Source organism: Perna viridis, chromosome 5 (assembly GCF_037379345.1).
Source record: "Perna viridis isolate PV_CMFRI_1.1 ecotype Kerala chromosome 5, ASM3737934v1, whole genome shotgun sequence".
Taxonomy (NCBI): Eukaryota; Metazoa; Mollusca; class Bivalvia; order Mytilida; family Mytilidae; genus Perna; species Perna viridis.
This window is the reverse complement of record NC_142449.1, coordinates 40,259,042-40,275,988: the sequence shown is the minus strand read 5'-3', so window position 1 is coordinate 40,275,988 and position 16,947 is coordinate 40,259,042. Positions and strand designations below refer to the sequence as shown.

General features: G+C 31.5%; 1 long non-coding RNA gene across 1 annotated transcript; it reads left to right on the top strand.

Annotated features, from left to right (window-relative positions):
- The first annotated feature begins 3,564 nt into the window (after window positions 1–3,564).
- LOC148617483 (uncharacterized) lies at window positions 3,565–5,650 on the top strand. The gene is made up of 2 exons (XR_015921932.1): window positions 3,565–3,790; window positions 5,289–5,650. It is a non-coding gene; the product is annotated as an uncharacterized LOC148617483 (long non-coding RNA).
- The last annotated feature ends 11,297 nt before the right edge of the window (window positions 5,651–16,947 follow it).

Sequence of the window (16,947 nt, the reverse complement as noted above, 5' to 3'; positions counted from 1 at the left end):
ATCGGGAATTTTTTTCTTCGTTCTTTAAAAAGAAAAAAAAAAGGAAAAAAGACGACAGAATTATGCATAAGTGCTATAACAGCAAATATTATAGCAAGCCAAAGTGAAAAAAGAGTGTTTTCTAGTGTAAAAAAAAATGATTTTTTAATAATACAAATTTGATTTCTAATATTACAAAACCCTTTCTTAATATTAAAATATCATTTATCGATATTAAAGAATGATTTTTCAATATTAGAAATTGATTTTCTAATATGAGAAAATGGATTTGTTGTATTCAATTACAATACTTTAGTATTAGAAAATCATTTTGTAATATTAAAAAAAATGTGACTGATTTTGCAATATTAGAAATTCATATCTAATATTACAAAGTCATTTTCTAATATTACTAAATGTGTCATATTTTGTAATATTACTAAATCAAGAATTTGTAATAATATAAAATAAATTAATGATATTAGAAATGATTTTGTAATATCAAAAAAGTATGTCTTCTAATTTTACAAAATAAGTGTTTTCTAATATTAAAAAATGATTTATTTTTTTTATATTACAAATTTATTTTCTAATATAACAAATTCATTTTTTAATATTACAAATTTGATATCTAATATCACCAAACCCTTTTTTAATATTAAAAGATATGACTGATTTTGCAATATTGCAAAGTGATTTTTTAATATTACAAATTCATTTTCTAATATTACAAAATCAATTTGTAATATTACTAAACGTGTGATATGTTGTAATATTACTAAATCAGGAATTTGTAATATTAGAAAATGAATTTTTAATATTACAAAATGAATTTCTTATATTAAAAAATATTTTCTGTTATAAAAATGATTTTGTAATATTAAAAAAATATTTCCTTATACTACATAATATTGATTTTTGTCCACTTTAGCATGCGATATAATTCTTATTTATACACTTTTACTGTAACATATATAAATGTTCATAGGCACTGAATATGCTTTTAACACAGTTTAAAAAAACGAAGCCCTAAACAATATGGTAGAAGTGATTCATCATGCAGAAAAACTCTCCTAACACACCATGTTTTTTTTTTAATCTCTACACATTATATTTTTTATGTACGTACATATAGTTCTTTCTGCATACATACAAGTGTCTGTATTTTTTTTTAGAAAACTGTTTTTATCTCACACTTAATTCAACCAAATCAAGAAAGATTACTCTTACAAAACACGAATTCCATGTACAATGCATATAATTTTTACCTCATATCACAGTGCAACAACCAAATGAAAAAAATAGACAATTCTGTCAAAGTTTTATTGAAATTGTCTTCTAGTCCTTTCGCATTCTGGTGGGATCAACTTCTATTCCCAACATTGATTTTACATTCATCAATGAATACATAAATCAATGATTTATCTGTTGCTTCGATGTCTTTTCATAATTATTATTGCCTAATATTTCTGCTGTGACGATAATGCACAGCAGCATTTCCAATTAACAACATTGTGTCAAATTGCTGTCATGTCAACTATTAAATGCCAAATTTTATGTTTTAAATTTATGCATAAAATTAATTGTATGAATATACTGGGTAAGTCGTATTATAATTTTTAGGGTAAAAATCCATATTATTAATTTTAAACCAATAAAAATTACGATTCAGACCTTTGTTCCTATAAACAGAATGATACAGCAACATCAGTTTTTAACGGAAAGACAGAACATTAATCTTCCACTTTAGATTTCACAATGATAACTAAATCATTAGTAGAAGATTACGAAGATCAGTTTGACCTTTTGTACTTCCCACGTTTCACCAAATTAGCCAATACTGATTATACTGTCAAAAACAAACATTTACAGTTGCCAGGAACTTCGAGTATTTTGTTGTGTCACACATATTTTTTTCGTTTTTTTTTATCCAGTATGAAAATACACAGCGACAATAAATAGTACACCACCGTAATGATACAGTATAACCTTAAACAGAAAAAAATAGTAAGAAACAGAATTATTTTGATTTTTAATTACTTCCTGATAAATGACTAAATTTACAACCCATTGATACTTCAAGTGTAATATAAACAGATAAATAAATTCTATGTCAGTAGATACAAACATGTAACCGACACACCTACACCAAACTTATAACGAAAGAAATTCAAATAACTGGTAAAATCTCAGCAAGACATCTATGGCAACACTTAGCTGGCCGAGTGGTCTAGGGCGCTGGACTTAGTGCAGGCGGTGTTGCCATAGATGTCACAGCGGTACGAGTTAGAGTCCCGCGGAGGGAACGACCAAAAATTTGCATCGCAAATTTGACAGTTCTAACATCGTTGGGAATTTTTCAGACCTTTCAATACGTTTATATATCTTCCCTGTATCAATTTGATCCGATGGAGCAGTGTAGTGAATAGAGTCGCCACATTCTGAGACATTTACATATATATATGAACGTATATAACTGTATAAATTGAAAAGCACCCCCCCCCGAAGCTCTGCGGAGATAGCGTTTTAGAGCACCATTTATGCTTCTCCAGGATGTATTTTATCACCCGCAAAAAAAAAAAAAAAATAAATAATAAATAAATAATTAAAAAATTAAATAAAAAAGAAAAAAAATTGGCAAAATTAAGTGCAGGCAAAAGCTTTTTTTGCCTAAAGGCAGCTACGCGCCTGCCCAGTTATGAAACCATTAAATAATAATAATAATAATAATAATAATAATAATCATACGTAAACATAAACAAAACAAAATAAAGAAATAAAGAAATAAAATAAAATAAGAAAAAAACATTCTTGAAATATTTTCTACCAAACAATCTGATTCAAAATTTACTTTACATAGAAGTTTTAAAGGAACAGTATAACTATAATATTAAAAACACAAAAGCAAGTATTAATCAAACAGAACAAAACACAACAATGTATAAAATCTGTTCACAAGACAGACACTTAATTTAAGCATGAACTTAATTTATCTGGAATCTGATGTTTACAATGTGATCGAGAAAGAATACATTTTGTATCGGTAGTTTTTTTAAAAGTTAACGATACATGAAAAGATGAGATGATTTAAATGCTAAATGAAGAACTATAACTCTTTAAAAACAAGTGTAAGTGTACCTTGACTATCATTTTGGTTTGATACTAAGAGACGTCTACAAATATGTAAAATGTATAAATTGAAAAGCCGAGTATTTGTCATAGATAAAATATAGTATAACAATAAAAGGTTAACAGGACTCATTCATCATTATGACCCTGCATGCTACAGGAATCGAACATTATGATACGTTTATTTTTTCATAGCACGAAAAAATGACTTGCTTAGTTGCCATTGTTACAGTCTCACGAATTGATATTAGTTAATAATATTGGGCTATTATTTATTCACTTTTGGCCAAGTTCTACACAAGCTGATAAACAAAAGGTGAACCCAACAGAACAGCAACATTTATAAAGATGGAACCTGTCTTTTCATTATAAGACCGTTATACCGAATGGGTACTATTATTCATGACACAGAACCCATTCTTTCCCCATTTCTTACTAAACGATTCAAACGAACTAATAACTGACTGGTTGGTTGAAAACAAACTATGTAGTGATTCTATTCCTAACAGATTATCGCATCGTAATTTCGGAAGGAGGAGCCATTTAATCACATAAAATACGTTGTTGGACTGAACTGTTGGACTGCAACGTCAGATTTCAACGAAATATCGTGTTTCAAATGATGATCTCTTGTATTGGAGGTAATGAAGTTTACTGAGGTTAATATAAAGAACGGCACTTAGTATGTATACTAGCATAATAAATAATAAATAATATTTAAATCGTTATAAAAATACAAATATTCAGGGTCAAGGAACGATCACTTTTTTTTTGGGGGGGGGGAGGGGGTCTTATTTTTTTTTTAAAATTGCCTATTGCCTGGCCCTGTTGAAATATTAGGAGATAAATAATCATCTTTTGAAGTCACTCTGATCCTATCATAATGCTATAACGGACTGAAAAATAAATAATTCAATAAGAATTGTATCTGTTAAAGTAGTGAAAAACTGGTTATGGTAATAATTTCAAAAGTCAAAATCAGCCTGAACATTTTGGAATTGAAACTTATGGTACAATTTAATAGATATTCTGTTATTAAGTTATAAAGTTGTTATATATATATTTATTTTTAGGCTCTGTTTGCCCCTAATTCCCGAAAGGTTCAATCACCAAACCCTAAAATCAATCCAAAACCTTCCTTTTATAGTCTACCGGAACCTTGTTTATAAATTTATAAATAATTATAAATATTTGTCAATCTATTATAAATATTTATAAAAAAATGATATTCATAATTCAATTGTAAATATTTATAAATCATTTAATGATATTTATAATTCAAATAATAAGTATTAATAATTTATATATTAATTTGTAATTCAAGCCAAAATGGATTAAAATGCTTATTGATAAATGTTTTGAGATAACTATTAATATTATAATAAATATAAATATTTATAAATACACTTTGCTGCTGTTGTTTATACTACATATTGTATTACATGTAATTAACATATTCTCTGCTGCAATATCAGGGGCGGATCCAGGAATTCAGGTAGGGGTGTAAAGTATGGCAAGTCGCTTTCATATTTATTCCATATTTTAGATACCTCATACATGTATAATAAATCAGGTATATTATAAATGTTTAACATATCATATGTCTCATATACTATATAAGATATCTTATATAATACAATAATATTCTAAAATATGGAATAAATATGGAAACGGCTTGCTTGCCATACATTGTTCACAAATTATATAAGATATACTATGTATAAGATATCTCATATATGTTAATATATATAAGATATGATATACAAGATCTACGATATCTTAAATACAGAATAAATATGACGACAACGTGCTATAGTAAAGAGAATTAAGGCTGGGCAAAACAGGCAAGACAAATATTGGCAGTAGAATTTGTGAAAAATCAAAATTTGATAGAAAAAAAATTTCCCAATTTATTGGGGGCTGTCTGCCTCTGATGAAACTGCACCTGCCTACTATCAATATATCGGTTAATATTTGTACCCTAAGGTTTGTATTGTGTAGAGGTTAGATACATGAATCCCTAGTTTAAATTGTGATTTTCTTTCCGTGATATTGGGAATGTTAGGCTGTATTAATTGATTATTATGAGTAAATTTTGTAAATTGAAATATAGTTCATTTTTACATTCATAGTATATTTTATGCTTGTTTATTAAGATAATTTTTATTTCTAATTTGTAGTTCAAATATTGGATATGTCAGCGGACGTATATTGAAAATTTTTGACTTAGGAATTCTGCATTATTACTCACTTTGAACCTGTCAAATAAAAAATTGCAACAGGAAGGTGACAGATAGACAATAACATGGGTTAAAGTTTGACTCTCTGATTATGTGCAGTACAGAAATATTACCACAGACCTTACATAAAGCTAACTAAATTACATGCATACAAAGACAAGAAGATTGAGTTTTTCAAGACGAGATTGAGAATTTGTTTGCATCAATCTAGAAACACAACAGCACTCTCACATGATTTGTTCTTCAGAAGATGGATTGATACATTTTATGTATTGTTTTCAATAAATAGAACTTGCTCTTTCTTTATTTGTTGGGCTGAAAAACATTTTTTCAAAGCTTATTTAAGGCACAAAAACAGTCTTGTGTTCTGTTACCATCAAATGAAACTAGGTAGTTAAGAGAAAGAGGGCCAAGTTAATCAAGGGAACAAAGATTTGAGCAGAAATTTGAAGAATATAATCCAGGGATAAAGACTAAACATGGAAACAGACACACAATACAGAGAGTATCAAATAACAAACTGCACCTACAAAGAAACAATTTAAGCAAATAGTCAACTCAGACTTGACCAAATGCTGGGAACATAGACTAGGTGCATCAGTAGGGTAGGCATCCTCTGGGAGCATAGACTAGATGCGTCGGTAGGGTAGGCATCCTCTGGGAGCATAGACTAGATGCATCGGTAGGGTAGGCATCCTCTGGGAGCATAGACTAGGTGCATCGGTAGGGTAGGCATCCTCTGGGAGCATAGACAAGATGCATCGGTAGGGTAGGCATCCTTTGGGAGCATAGACTAGATGCATTGGTAGGGTAGGCATCCTCTGGGAGCATAGACTAGATGCATCGGTAGGGTAGGCATCCTCTGCTTTTCAAGAAACACCTGCCATTTTATTTTCAAGAACATTTTACATTCAATAAGTTAATTCAACAATGTCTAAGCCAAAATGTTAAGGGTATGCACAAATATAAGGTAGCATGAACTGTACATTTGAAATGTGAAAAGGTTTCTGTGTGGCATTGGATATTTAAAAAACAGAATGCTGTTTACTTTATGACACACAGAGAACAGTTATATCAGTGGGACAGATATGATAAAAATGTACATAAATCACCAGTCCAGGGACAGTTACGATATAGATTGGTGTAGAGCAGTCATCAGTCCAACAGGTACATTATATGATTGTTGGACTGAACTGTTACAGAGGACAGATATACAAATGGAACAGTTATTATATAGGTGTAGACCAGTCATCAGTCCAATATGTGCATTATATGATTGTGGACTGAACTGTTACAGAGGACAGATATACAAATGGAACAGTTATTATATAGGTGTAGACCAGTCATCAGTCCAATATGTGCATTATATGATTGTGGACTGAACTGTTACAGAGGACAGTTATACAAACGGAACAGTTATGAAATAGGTGTAGACCAGTCATCAGTCCAAGATGTACATTATATGATTGTTGGACTGAACTGTTACAGAGCACAGTTATACAAACGGAACAGTTATGATATAGGTGTAGACCAGTCATCAGTACTAGATGTACATTATATGATTGTTGGACCGAACTGTTACAGAGGACAGTTATACAAACGGGACAGTTATGATATAGGTGTAGACCAGTCATCAGTCCAAGATGTACATTATATGATTGTTGGACTGAACTGTTACAGAGGACAGATATACAAATGGAACAGTTATAATATAGGTGTAGACCAGTCATCAGTCCAATATGTGCATTATATGATTGTGGACTGAACTGTTACAGAGGACAGTTATACAAACGGAACAGTTATGATATAGGTGTAAACCAGTCGTCAGTCCAAGATGTACATTATATGAATGTTGGACTGAACTGTTACAGAGGACAGATATACAAATGGAACAGTTATTATATAGGTGTAGACCAGTCATCAGTCCAAGATGTACATTATATGATTGTTGGACTGAACAGAGGACAGTTATACAAACGGAACAGTTATGAAATAGGTGTAAACCAGTCATCAGTACAAGATGTACATTATATGATTGTTGGACTGAACTGTTACAGAGGACAGTTATACAAACGGGACAGTTATGATATAGGTGTAGACCAGTCATCAGTCCAAGATGTACATTATATGATTGTTGGACTGAACTGTTACAGAGGACAGATATACAAATGGAACAGTTATTATATAGGTGTAGACCAGTCATCAGTCCAAGATGTACATTATATGATTGTTGGACTGAACTGTTACAGAGGACAGTTATACAAACGGGACAGTTATGAAATAGGTGTAAACCAGTCGTCAGTCCAAGATGTACATTATATGATTGTTGGACTGAACTGTTACAGAGGACAGATATACAAATGGAACAGTTATAATATAGGTGTAGACCAGTCACCAGTACAAGATGTACATTATATGATTGTTGGACTGAACTGTTACAGAGGACAGTTATACAAACGGGACAGTTATGATATAGGTGTAGACCAGTCACCAGTCCAGTATGTACATTATATGATTGTTGGATTGAACTGTTACAGAGGACAGTTATACAAACGGAACAGTTATGAAATAGATGTAGACCAATCATCAGTACAACAGGTACATTATATGATTATTACGTCGATCTTTTACATTATCAACCATTTTCGTAATATGATCAATAATAATGCTCAATCTTAACGAAATCAATAATTGAGCAAATATTTACGACCTGCCGATTTTATTATTATTGCAATTTGTAGATAATTATCTTCTATTTTTTTATAAGATATCTTTTAAATATATAAGGTTTCATATAAATTTTATTTTTATATATGATGAAATATATTAGATATATAAGATATTGCCCAATTATGAAAAACTGTTTCAACATCTGATACCTTTTGATTCATTCAAAAGCTACAATTTTATGATACAGCTATCCATTACGCTGTATTATTGCTGGTCTGACGAAGAGTCGGTCATGCGTCTAAATCAGTTCCAGATATTTCACATAGGTACATTATTTGGGCATTATCCTTGTGCGCCCATTAGCGACAACTTATAGTTTGATTGTGCAAAATGATATTCTCGAAAATGAATTGTGTGAAAAAAAGATTGCCAATTGCGAGAGTTCGCCCGTAAAAATTCTTTAGAGCTAGTGATGTCAAATATTTCACAAAATATATGAAAATAGAATACATGTATATCAAATATCAAATACTTTATTGTCGTGTGAACATATTAATGTTTGTGCAAACAAAAGCCAACAACCAAATTAATCACAAATCATACAATAATGACAAATGCAAATATGAGACTATTTAAAGAGTAATCAAGGGAACCAAGGTTATAGCGGTAATCAAAATAATGTAATCCAGGGACAAAGACCAGACATGGAAAACAGACATACACAACAAAGAACATAAAGTAACTAAAATCATACATACAAAGTAACAAAAGTAAATGAGCAACTCGGACTCCACTAAAAACTGGAAGCATGGACCAGGTGCACCGGTAGGGTAAGCGTCCTCTGCTTTTTTTCGAAACACACACCGTGTTGCTCATAAAAAGTCAAGTCCGGGGTAGACAAACGAGGGAAAGTAGAAGATAAAAAAAGTTATGCCTCTTCTACCCTCAGTTCTAATGACTGTTCCAAAAAGGAACCGATAAATTTTACATGTGCCTTAGAGGAGGGATTAAGTAGTTTAAATACAGTCATGTTTTCAAATTTCCAATTCAAATCTTTCAGAAGTTTATGTCTTAGCTTTTCATATAAATTACATTGTATAAGGAAGTGTTCTTCAGTTTCAATAACATTGCAATGCTTACATAGTCGGTTTTACCTAGGAATTTTAAAATATCTCCTTCCTTGATCTATTTCAAGATTGTGATGGCTTTGTCGTAATTTTGTAAAACATTTTCTTATGTAGAAGTCATGACTTAATTTTATATTTTTATATAGTGAATGTTTGCTATTTTCATCATATCTTTTTAATTTATTTTCCATTAGTAATCTATGTTTGTTTTCTGCAGATCTTTTTATATGGATCTTTACAAGATTGACATCTTTAAAGTTTTTCAATCTGCTTAAAATACACGATCTGACATGTGCCAAGTGGACTGTAGCGTAAATAAAGATTTAATAGACCCTTTTGTGCTAACATTTGGATAGTTGATGAGCATGTGTAGAGCATGCTCAATATACACTTCCGCGAGGAAAATTCTTTTGTTCTACCCAAGCCCTACCTCGAGGAAGTGTATATTAAGCATGCCCACCAGCTTACCACAAAAAGGTCTATTTTAATTAGATTGTAAAGTTTTTACAGCTTTCCATTTCTTGCAAGATATTATCTTCCTAAAATATGTTTTTTTTTATATATGTATACCAGGAATCAGTTCCCGAACTGTCTAGGGATTTTGTCAATAGGAAGGTTTCTTTCAGGAGAGGATTAATGTTTTCAGTGTGGAGTCTTGCCAAATATACAAGAGACTGAGACAGAATAAAATGTTCAATAGGTAGACAGACAACCTAGTTCGGCTCTTGCAGCAATATTTGATGCAGACTTTTTTTGCCTAATATAATTTACAAAAATTAAAAAAAGACGGGATTTCCATTATTATTTTCCTCTATCGATGGTCCTATGTAGGGCTAAGTACCCATCCATAATATAAGTTAAGAATATAATTATCTAAAAATGCATAAAAGATGTAATTCACAGTGTTGCAGTGGTGAGATCAGCCAAATGGCTGATACATTTCTTTAATTTAGCTGTTCTTGACCCTGAAAATGTCAGTTACAGTTCTTTTTTTATAGATGACGCTACGTAACCGTGCAGTTGAGTAGTTTTCAGATACATTGAGGATTATAAATGCTATTTTCCTCCGTCAATTTGGGCAGAGGTTCCTTCAATTAATCACAAAACAAACAATAGACCCAAGGTCTTTCATACTCATTTTAACGAGAAATCTTCATAATATTAAGTTGTAATTTTTCTGTATTTTTGGTATTTTTGGCGCAAAAGGATTCCTCTTTTTTTTTAATAAACTGGCGCAAAGGGGTTATTGTCGCAAATGAGATGTTGCGCAAAAGGAGATTCTTAAGCAGTATGCTCCCAAAATCCAATTATTCGCACCTTAACACTGACATTGTCTACTTAATTTTTTTCCAACATAATTATATTTCAATTCTAAGTTACTGTATTAGTGTGGTATTAAATGTGATTCTTCAATATCAATGTTGTTATACCGCTATACTTATGCACTGTTCACTTTAAAAAAAAAAAGGTTTTACCTATGCAATGAACAGTCAATAAAAAATGTTTTCCTATCAGCTTAAAGAAGTTCATTTTTTGTAAAATGAACTTGTGATCAGTATTTTATGACAATTTATTTGCTCAACTAGAACAAATGGGATAGGACACAAATTAGTCTAACTCACGAAATCTTCTCCCGTGAATTATGTTTCTTACAAAATTACACACAGCATACTACAAGGATATACAGTAATGACGTGCGCAAGAGAAAAAAGAAGAAAACAACTAATATCAATTGGGTAAATAAAATACCAAAACAAAAAATTAACAAATACATATATAGCTTGTACGTGGACCCGACGCCTCCAAGTATTTTAGGAAACGTTTCGATTTCTTGATCAATTTTAGGACTTCTACGATTGCTACATTCATTTCATTTGTAAGATGCTGATGGTCACTTAAGAGAATACTACTTTTTATTTCTATGGATAGCCAATTCAGTTTAAGAATAAGATCGTTTCAGATATCATTGTAGAAAGGACAGACAAAGAAGAAATGATTTACATTCTCATTTTAGCACCACATTTACAAGCTGGGTTAGACACAATGTTTGTTTTAGCAAGATCTTTATTTAGAAACGAAGCCGAACAACGGAGTTGCGAGAGTATTATGTTAAGTTTTCGTGGGCCATAATAATTATATGAAGGCCTAGTTATTTTTGAGGATTTATCTTTTAGTGCTGCCTGGAATTTTGAAAGAGAGCCTAGATCGAGATCGGATGGGTCGAGTTTATTCCATGCTTCAATAACAGAAGGAAGGAAAGATTCCGATGTTAATGATAAAATGGTAGTTAATTCCTTGCTGTTTCTCAAGGGATACGAAGTTAACCTTCACTGGGTACAAGGTTATTGTGATAGTTGGGTGCTTTATTATTTACAATGTAAAATAAATGCAGTTTTGTACGCTTTCTTCTTTCCGAGAGTGGCTCCCAGCCTGTTACAGAGTACAAAAAATTGTAAATATCGTTAACCATGTAACGATTCTAGCAGCATCAAGTTTTAGTTCGATATATCAGTACACATCGATGATACGGTGCATGTATCCGGATGTCGGTATCATTTAGTCATCTAGGTACTTTCAACAAAATGCTTTTTGAAATTTCTTCATCCGTCTGGGGAAAAACATTTTAAAAGTTTAAAAGTATAATGGTAAAAACTAAAAGGATAAAGATCATAGCGTTTCCCGATTTCGTCTTAATAATTTCAGATTTTATCTAAGTACCCTTTCATCTAAATGTTTTCATCTTAATACCCGAAATCCGACCTATAGATGATTTTTAAAAACTAAATTCGTCTATAAATAAATTTGTATAACTGTCCTCTGAAGCAGATCAGTCCAACAATCATATAATGTACATGTTAGACTGACCACTGGTCTACATATATCATAACTGTTCCGTTTGTATGACTGTCCTCTGTAACAGTTCAGTCCAACAATCATATAATGTACATCTTGGACTGATGACTGGTTTACACCTATTTTGTATAACTGTCCTCTGTAACAGTTCAGTCCAACAATCATATAATGTACATCTTGTACTGATGACTGGTTTACACCTATATCATAACTGTTCCGTTTGTATGACTGCCTTCTGCAACAGATTAGTCCAACAATCATACAATGTTCCTGTTGGACTGGTGGTTGGTCCACACCTATATCATATCTGTTCCTTTATTATAATGGTCCTTTGTGACAGATCAGTCCAATGATCATGTAATGTACCTGTTGGACTAGTGATTTGTCTACACCTATATTATATCTGTCCCATTGATATTACTGTTCTCTGTGTGTCCTAAAGTAGTAAGAAGTAAAACTAAACAGCATTTTGTTTTGAAATATCTAATCCCACACAGAAGCCTTTTCACATTCAAAATGTACATTTCGTGAATGTAAAATGTTTTCGAAAATAAAGTGGCAGGTGTTTCTAGTAAAGCAGAGGATGCTTACCCTACCGATGCACCTAGTCTATGCTTCCAGTTTTTGGTGAAGTCTAAGTTGACTATTTGCTTAAAATGTGTTTGTTATTTCATGTTCTTTGTATTGTGTGTCTGTTCCCATGTTTAAGTCTTTATCCCTGGATTATATTCTTCTGATTTCTGCTCAAATCTTGGTTTCCTTGATTACCTTGGCCCTCTTACTCACTTGAGTACCCAGTTTGTTTTTGGTGGTAGCAGAAAACAAAAATGTTAATTGTTTTTGTGCCTTAAATAATCTTTGATAAAATGTTTTCAGTCCAACAAATTAAAATCAAGAAAAGCAAGTTCTATTTATTGAAAACAACAAATAAAAAGTATCAATCCATCTTCTGAAGAACAGAGCAAGTGAGTATGCTTATGTATCTCTAAAATGATGCGAAAAAATCTTCAATCTCATTTTTAAAAACTAATTCTTCTTGTCTTTGTATGCATGTAATTTAGTTAGCATAATGTTAGGTCTGTAGTAATGTTTCTGTACTGCACATAATCAGAGAGTCAAACTTTAACCCCTGTTATTGTCCATCTGTCACTTTCCTGTTGCATTTTCTAATTTGGCAGGTTTGAAGTGTGTTATAATACAGAATTCCTCAGCCTAAAATTCTCAGTATATGTCCGCTGATGGAACAAAATTTAAACTAAAAAATAGAGAAAAAAATTATCATAGAAAGCCAACATAAAATATACTATGAATATACAAATGAGCTACATGTACATTTTAATTTACAAATTTACTCATAATTATCAGTTAATACAGATTAACAGTGCTAAAATCATGGAAAGAAAATCAAAATCTACATTAGGGATTCATGTCTCTAACCTCTACATAATATTAACCTGAGGGTACAAATATCTACTGATATATTTATAGAATTCAGGTGTAGTTTCAAGTTGTCTTCATATTTATTCCATATTTTATACATCAGAGATCTTTTATATCATATAAGATATCTTAAATAATACAAGAGATTTTTTTATAAATTAACATATATGAGATATAAACTAAATTTCACATAATTTGTGAACAATGTACAGCAAGCTGTTTTCATATCAATTCCATATTTTAGAATATTTAATTATACTAAATAAGATATCTCATATATTATAAGAGATATCTTGTATAGTATATGAGATATAAGTTATACATGTAATAGATATCTGATTTATTATACATGTATGATGTATCTAAAATATTGAATTAATATGAAAGTTGCTTACCATAGTATACAGTCCAACCTAAAATCCTGGATCAGCCCAGGATTTCAATTATAATTGAATTGTAAATATTCATAATTGAATTATTATTATTCATAATTGAATTATAAATATTATTAAATGATTTATAAATATTTATACTTTTTATAAATATGAATAAATAGGCAGTTTTGTCCATTTAGGCTTGCCTTAGATAATTAGAATTTGTGACCTTGAATTTGCACTTGCAGTTATTATTTAAAAAAATGCTTATGTTACCAAATACATGTACCAGTATTATCCACAGTGGCGGTCAGATCAAGATTTTTGAAATAAGAGAAGGGATACTCTAGTGATTTTCAGTATTTACTTCATAATTAATCCAACTTCTTGCGAATAAACTAAAAGGGGGGAGGCTTCTGGTCTAATCCCAAAAGTGTTTAGCTTCTGGTCCTACACCCTCTTAGAATCGTCTTTGGTCCAGAATAGATAAACGTACATGTAATTGTAAACCATGTAGATTGAATTACATATAAGGGGGATAAAAACAATCCAGTAAGAAAAAGTCATTCTTTAAACTTACCATCATAAAAGTGCTTTTTGTTCTAATTTTTTACCACTGTAGAGGACAAAACTCTTATCAAATTATTTATTTTCATTCCGTGAAAGCATTGTGATAGGATCAGAGTGATTATGATGAGTTAATTATAGATAAAAAATTAAGCCCCCGCCCCCCCCCAAAAAAAAAAAATCAATAAATGAATAAATAAATAAGTGATAGTCCCCTGAAACACAAATAGTTGTGTTTTATTACAGTTTAAATATATAATGCCAGTATATACCTACTACACAGCGTTCTTAATATTACCTCCAATACAAGAAATCACGGTATGTCATTGGTCGTTGAAATCTGACGTCGCAGTCAAACAGTTCAGTCCAATTACATTTTATGTATACCTTAATAACTCGAAGGAGATAATAAATTAAAGTATAACTTAGCTGAGAAGGTGGTATAGTATAAATAAATGACCTCCCTGATGCTATTGAAAACCTGCTCAAACTATTTGCTTACGACACAAAAATCAATATATGCCAATGTAAACAATGAAGAAAATATTAGTCTACAAAGGGACTTAGATGCTCTAATAAACTGGTCAGATGATTGGTTACTATAATTTAACAAAACCAAATGTAAACACTGGTACATAGGTCAAGAAACAGGTGCTAAATATACCATGAATAATGAGATAATAACAGAGACAAAGACACAGATCTCGGAATCATCATAGATAACAAACTGGATTTCCAAGAACATATCAACATCCAAGTTGGAAAGGCAAATAAAAAATTAGGTTTGATAAACTTTCAGATATTTAGACAAAGAATGTTCCTGGCACGATATAAAATTCTAGAACGTCCACATTTTGAGTATGGTAGTTCAGTATGGTCTGTTATAAATAAAAAGGAAGTAATCCTAATTGAAAACGTGCAAAGAAGAGCAACTAGATTATTAAAAGGCATCCAACACATGAGCTATGGAGAAAGCCAGATCTATCTAGGTTTACCATCATTACAGTACAGAAAGGCTTGGTCAGACATAGTTGAGACACACACAGTTATTTGTGGACATGTGTAATAACACTGATTTTGAATCAGTTATAAAAGCCAGAAGAAACATAAGCATTCTGTTTTCAAAAGTTCCCTAAATATTCATCGGAAAAACAATCCAATAAAATTTGTGCTTGATTTCTATGGGTTGGAAGCAGGTATACAGTCTACAGTCTGGTGTAATTGTTATTTGTAAAATTGGCGGATCCAGACAATCACCTAAAAGGGGGGGGGCTCAAAAATATTTTTAAAACACTTTTTAGCCGTGTATATTCGCACACAAAAAACGCTATTTTCATAAATTTTCAAATTCATAGAGGAGGCGCCCCGTCCCTTTTAGATCCGCTTATTTGTAATAACCTACTATATCAGATGTATATGCGACAGTTTGTGGCAATTGAGTTTTAGCTCATAATTTGAGAAGATGCCACGTATCTTTTTGTGTGATATTTTAAAGACACATGTAAATTAATCGGTTGTCATTCGGTTGTAACCAGAAGGTTAATTTAAATTAAAGAGTTTAATTTCAACAATTTTCAACAAGAAGCTTGTTTTCAGATACGTTTGATGTAAATTCCGGTTCTTTCCTTTTATCTCAATGCATTCCAAATTTTGCAATTTGACGATTATCTGAGACTGAAAAATTAAAACAATCGACATACATTGATTCATGAATTGAGTGCTTTGATTTGTATTAGGCAGGCCATGTCATCCTTATGGTTCAACAGAAGTTTTAAGGGAAAGAGTAGCGGCAATCAAAAGAATGCAATCCAGGGACAAAGCAGACATGGAAAACAGACATACACAACAAAGAACATAAAGTAACTAAAATCATACACACAAAGTAACAAAAGCAAATGAGCAACAACTCGGACTCAACTAAAAACTGGGAGCATGGACCAGGTGCACCGGTAGGGTAAGCGTCCTCTGCTTTTCTAGAAACACCAGCCGAGTTGCTCATAAAAAGTCAAGTCCGGGGTAGAGGAAAGGAAAACTATGACATGTTGAACAAATCAGTTTCATGGCGCAGATGGATACACCGTAGCGATCCACGAGTTCATGATGACGACCATAAAACTTCTGTAGTGATGACTTCAATGTTGTAGCAACATAACCCTGTTCCAAAAGCCAAATGCGATAGAACAGTGGTTAGACATTCTTGATTAAATGATGTTAGTCTTTGAGGAGAGGAGAAGAGTGTATGGACATTTTGAGACTTTATAACTGATATTTTATTATGTGAACGTTTGATTAAATCAATATGTATAAGGGGTAAAACAACTATACAAAACACGAGAACAGGTACAGAATAATTCCCAATACATAATGAAATTCAAATGTGGACAACAGATAATAAAACAAATTATAACCACATACTTGTACAAATCAAAAAGGTGTTACATGTACATATGACATATCTGTATACAAACAAGAATACAACCATTAAGATGACAAGGGTACATGAGGAAAAATGTGATTGTACAGGTTCAAATACAGAGGGTATTATTAATGACACATTAAAAGTGGGGA